At 35.5% G+C, this 6,242-nt stretch overlaps 1 pseudogene; it reads right to left on the minus strand.

Annotated features, from left to right (window-relative positions):
- Window positions 1–3,414: 3,414 nt before the first annotated feature.
- LOC149243454 (uncharacterized protein At5g01610 pseudogene) lies at window positions 3,415–4,044 on the minus strand (annotated as a pseudogene).
- Between the last annotated feature and the right edge of the window lie 2,198 nt (window positions 4,045–6,242).

Here is a 6,242-nt window from a genome sequence, read left to right on the forward strand (position 1 = left end):
CAAAATCGATCAATTTCAGAGTATCTCATTAAGTGGAAGAATTTACCTGTTGAAGATTCCTCATGAGAGGATGATAATTTTATACAAAAGCATCCAAAACTATGCAATTGTTGAGGACATGACTTTTTTGAAGGTGAGGGTCATGTTAGGTCCCTATAATACTAGTGTAGCCCCCTATTGTTATTGTTGTGCCCCTTAGAAGCCCACTGTTGTTATTATTGTTATGTAGGCTCCGATTATATTGTGACCCCTTAGACTCCTATATATACCAAGGAGGTATTGTCATTTGTATCATTCAATAATTGTTAATTTATGTAATGTAAAGGAGGTTTTCCCCTTCAAGAGGCTAATTTTGAAGTCACTGATCTATCTTTTTTGTGATATGGTTATATAACACTGACTTTGATAGGGTTTGATCACAAATCAATCAGGGTTTGAATGCAAACCCTTCTCTCTCTTTTGATTAAGGTTTTGAGGCTATTTTGACCAAGTTTGACTAAAGGAAGAAGGCAACATACTTTGATTGGCTGAATGAGTTTTTTAGAGTTTGATTTGACCATTGACCATTGTTTGGTTAGGGCTAATGTTACTATTGTTGACTTTTACCAGAATTCACAGATTTGAATTTTGACCAAATTTGACTTTTGGCTCATATTTGATTAGAAATTGGAAGGTTGATGTACTTGGATTGTGTATCTCTCTAGTAAAAATATAATAAAAGAAGAATTTGGAAATGGTTTTTCCCCTTGTGGGGCTTTTCCCTGGTCTTTGACCAAACTACTGTGTCTCTGTTGTTCTTGGCTATCTTCTATTGTGCATTTGGTTTATTGTTCTATATACAATTGCTTATTGTTTCTAAAATATTGAAATTATATTGGAAATTGATTTCTAATTGAAAAACAATTGTTGTAAGTGATTGTGTTAATCATAAAACACTGGAAAATTAGCATGGTGTTAGAGCTGAGGTGAAGACAACCCCAAGGAGACAAACATAATCATCTTTGAAGGAATCTAATTTGAAGAAGTTTACTTGAATTTTTCAAGATGTGTAGCTCATATTGAAGCTTGGAGAACCAGGTTGGATGTCACTTTGGATGAGAATGATGTCTTGGAAGATGTTGAAGGAAAGGTACCCAAGCCCTTCTGATAATGATTTCGTTGCTATCAAATATAAGTACAATAATGGTGAGATCAAATCAAATAAGGTTAATATTTATTCATTAATAGATCATTTAATTGTTTATATTTCAAAGTTGAATAAGCCCAAGGAAATGTATGATAAGTTGGCTGGGATTTACTAAGTAAACAACATGAGTAACATTATTTCTTTGAGGAATCAACTCAAGGACATCAAGATGAATAAGGGAGATACCGTGGAGTTATACTTCACGAGGATATCCAAACTCAAGGATTAATTTTTGTTTTCCAGATAAGTTACTTATGATAGAGAGATGGTACTAATTTCATTTGGAGGCGTTCCACCTATTTGGGAGACATTTATTACAACTATTAGCAATAATGATAGGTTATAGACATTTGATGAGCTCATTGGAAAGTGCACTAAAAAAGAGATTAGGATTATATCTAGAGGGAAAATTAAAAAACATAAAGAAGAGGAGCCTAATGTGTTTGCTTCTCAATTCAAGAAGGCCCACACTATCACCCAGGGAATCTAATAGAATAATTAAAAGGGATGCCTCACAAATTGAATGCTACAATTGTCATAGGCTTGGTCACCTTGCCCAAGATTGTTCGGAGAAGAGAAGTGCCCCTAGTTATAACCACAACAACAATAATGGCTACAACAACTACAAGTCTAATTATAGAAGAAGAAGAAGTGCACCTGCTCATAATGATGAAGGCTATAATTATAAAAATATATCAAGGAGCTCAAGGTATGGAAATAATGAAATAGTTACTCAATCTGAATATTTTCTTATTTTTCTTCTTTTTAGTTCCTCCCCTCTAGATTCACTTGATAGTTGGTTGGTAGATATTGGGGCCTCTCGACACTTCACTGATTATCATGAAGTCCTCTCAAACCTGGTTGATAGGGAGACAAATTTGAATGTTATATTTGCAATATCGTTCTCTTGATCCATGTCAATATTGGTGGCCACTTGCCAAGTCCACCTGGACCCCCACCATTGTTTCTCTCAGCATTTTCAGTTTCCTTAATTGTAGCACAACTTACTACTTTCAGCAGTTTTTCGGGTCCTAAACTTCTCTAGCCATTTTGAGGCCCTAAAAGACGTTTTTTGGGAAATCTATGGGCCATATGGGTCCATGGACTGATGTTACCCTTCCCAAAGTGGTAGTGCTCGGATAAATCTTTCTAACGAGCTATTTTATGCGTAAAATGGAGATCGTATGCCAAAGTTACGACCCTGGGAAGTTGATGTACCAATTTACCCAAACGGGGCCCACAGTTTGGCATTTCATCTTCTAGGGTTAGGTTTTGGAATGTTAAGGGTTTTCCATTGTTCCTTAACAATAAATAGGCCTTCGAGCCTCATTGTAACACAGTTTAGAGGCATGTAGCCACCACATCTCTTCTTAGATATAAGCTACCATCGCCCTAGCTGGTTTATTTCCATTACTATTTGTAAGCATATTTCAGTATTTTACATTAATGAAATGAATTATTATTTCCGTTGTATATCTTGTTTATGGTTATCTCTGTAATTTTTTGCATTCCTGTTTAAGTCCAGATCAGTGGTATCTGTTAGATGATCCAAAAATAATTTATTATCATAGGTTATAAAATTGAAATAAAATAATTATTAATTTAAGAAATTAAATTAATAATTATTATTCTAGAATGATTAATTAATGGAGACAATTAGAAATTAGTATATTGTTGTAACAAGATATGGCTCTCCAAATGTGTCGTATCTTAGGTTCTATTTTAGGAGATTAGTTAGCTAGTTGGTTTGAATAGCATTTAATGTAAATGGACACTTGTTATTTAATAAGTGATCCATAATTAGAGGTAGTTAGGACATGGAGCTTATAAATAGCTTATTGCAAGAGTGTTTGGTTGTTCGGGTGTAAACTCTTGCAAAATCAATTATGTAATTGTTTGTTTGTTTGTTTGTTTGTTTTTTTTTTTTTTTTTTTTTTTTTTTTTTTTCTGATTAATAAAATTACGTGTCTGACGTGTCTGAGGACACTTCTGCAATTATTGTGGTATCAGAGCTCCAGTAATGCTGCAGTTGATTTGAGGAAGAGATTCCAGCAGTTGATTTGAGGAGGAGATTCCAGCTCTATCAGATCGTGGAAAAACTCAACTCCGTTGAAGTGATCAGCAAAAGATTGGTATGAAATTTGAAACAATTTTTTTTTATTGATTTTAGATCTGCCAATTCTAAAATCATTTAAAAAAAAAACTGCATAAAAGCCTGAAGCTGCATATTAGCCTAGAACTACATGTGGGCAAGTAATATATATATATAATGAATTATATTTCATCATTTTTTCTGAGCGCCGAGCTGGATTACTTGCTACTGTGTGCATTGGCCCTGATAACGTCTCCATGTTGATTCCATCTCTACGCACTTCATATGCATCTCTTTATCGTGACTTTTTCATGCCGGCAGTAAAATAGACCTTGCTTGATTGCAGACCATCAACAGAGACAGAGGTAACTTTGGCCCAAAATACAACTTTAGTTTTCATTCCTTCAATATCTGTAAGTTTCCCTTTCTCTAGGTAGCCTATGACTGTCATAGCATATCTTAAGACAGAAGAATCCTTAAAGCCTACCTCACAGATAGATGGAATAAATACTGTGAGCTTGCCTGTCTCTTCATCAAATTCATAATTTGTAGCATTTTGGGAAAATAGACCTTTAGGTAGATGATACTCCTGTAAGAGATCAGGTAGTGGCTTTTGCATCGATCCTTTCAGTTTGTTGATCAACCATTTTGTTCCTCCTTCAACACTGTTTGAAAAAGAATTGATATCGTCCCCGAAAGATGAGATCTCTTTGTTAGCACGACGACTAAACCAGACAGACCCAGCTTTTTCCATAAATGCATCCATTCTGTGCCCTCGATGTGGTCGGATGATCCTCCCTGGTCTGTTTGACAAATATCAAAGCCAATATTGATATTTGTTGTGTTTAAAATGCATTTTGGCATTGGAGCTACGAATTGGAATTATTGAGGAGTCAACAGAATTGCACAACTATTCATTAAAACCTGTATTGAGCCTGCATTAAGAAAAGAATTGTGTTGAAGTCCCTGCATTGAGTGGAGATGCGTTGGTATCTTGTGAAGTTTTTTTGTTGGAGCTTTTAGACAAACAAGATTATGTGAAGCAGAAGAAAGCCTGTGAGCAATAAGGAGCTTCGTTCATTACCAGGCAGAAGGCCAGGAACCATGGATCCCGTAGCTAGTCTTCCAGTTATTCAAAGATATGACCTTTTTCACCGCCCAGAAGGAGACAACCATTGTGATCAACATGAGCAACCTCTGCGCGTTCTGGCTTTTCACATAAACCAGAAAATGCGTGACAAAGGCAAGCAACTTTTTGCGTTGATTTCCTGGGAGATTGTGAAAACAGAAATCTAACAAATTTTAAAGTGATTTATATAGTACTTGGTTTTGCTGTTTGAGAGACTACAACAACTTTTTCCTGCACATCACCATGGGCCTGTAGCTTAGTGGCAAAACATTTAACAACTTCATATTTTTCTGATTTATCTTCTGACAGAGGAATGACCTGCTTTTCATGCGACTCAGGGCACTTGCTTATGGCATTCTCCAGCAGAGTAATAGAAACAGTCTTGTTATTCACCAGACTTGAATATTTCTGAGTGCAAGTTGTAAAGTTTTTTAATCTCTCTGCTAAATGGAACCTTGGTGCTATGATTGGCTAAAGAAAGCAAGAAAAGGGATGAAACCGATTGCCAGTCTTTGGAAGGGCCTCTTTTGTGGGCGATCAATTGTGGGTTTTTTAATACAACTACAATGAATTTTTGATTCAAATATACATAATTTTATGTAATGTTTTATTATTGGAGTAATAAGGGTCTTGTAACATTTGTTAAGGTGATTTTATTTTTTGGAGCAACAAGGAGTTTTTTTTTAATTTAATTTTTTGAAGGAGATAAGTGTAACTCAAAGTAATTTTACTTTGAGGGGCGGGTAAATTTTTTTTACCAGAGTGTGCAAAAGCACCATTGTAAAAAGTCAAATTTTGAAAGTTGCCTTGTAAAAATTTGAGAAATTGACTAGAGCCAAGTGCAAAGCTCAGTCAATTTTCTCCTGTTTTGACGACTATTCGAGGGTCAAGGCCAAGGCCCGATAGATCGTGTTTTTTGCGTGGTGTGTTGTGTTGACTATCTTGTCCTTTCTGTTCTGATTCTTCGTGCGACGCTTCAACGCTAAAATGTCTAAGTTGATTAATTTGTTTTCTGATTCCGACAAACTTGAAGGCACAAAATCTTATAAAACATGGCATCGACTCATCGAAAGCACACTCATTTATAATGAATTATGGCAGGGAATATGTGATGGAGATGTTAAGCCGAATAAACCCACAGATGCAGATGCACTGGAAAAATGGGAAATCAAGAATGCTAAAGCCTTAGCTCTTATTAAATCGTCTGTGAATGATGAAATGTATGCCCATATAGAAAATTCTTTAGATGCATGGATTGCCTTGAAAACTTTTAATGACCTCTTTGATACTCAGCCTGAATCAAAGAAAGTCGATTTACAATTAAAATTGTCGCAACAAAAATTAACTGAAGATGGTGATATTCTTGAATATCTCTCCAGACTTAAGAATATTAGGCAAGAAATTATTAATGCTGGTTTTCCCGCAATTGATGATAGATTTATGGTCACAATTGTAATTGCTGGACTTCCTTCTTCCTACACACATTTTTTAGAGACTCTACAAGTAACTGGGAAATTAGAGAAACTAAAGTTTGATGAGCTTTGTGAAATGTTGAGTCAACATGATAAAACTTTTGGGAAGAAGAAGAAAGTTGGTGAAGATGTTTTTCTCACAGAATCCAGCACTAGTAAGTCATCAACAGATAGTTCTCGAGGAAGAGGCAGATGGAATCAGAATCAAGCAGCACATAATCGAGGTCAAAGCCAAAGCATTGGCAACAATTTTAACAGAGGAGGACGAAATAATTTTCAAGGTAGAGGAAACAACCACGGAAGAGGCAATTTTCAAGGACAAGGATATAATAATCAAGTTAGAGGACAATCTCAAAATAGAGG

Source organism: Pinus tabuliformis, chromosome 8 (genome assembly GCF_031772625.1).
Source record: "Pinus tabuliformis cultivar Carrire ecotype Pingquan chromosome 8, CPIR1, whole genome shotgun sequence".
In the NCBI taxonomy this organism is placed as follows: Eukaryota; Viridiplantae; Streptophyta; class Pinopsida; order Pinales; family Pinaceae; genus Pinus; species Pinus tabuliformis.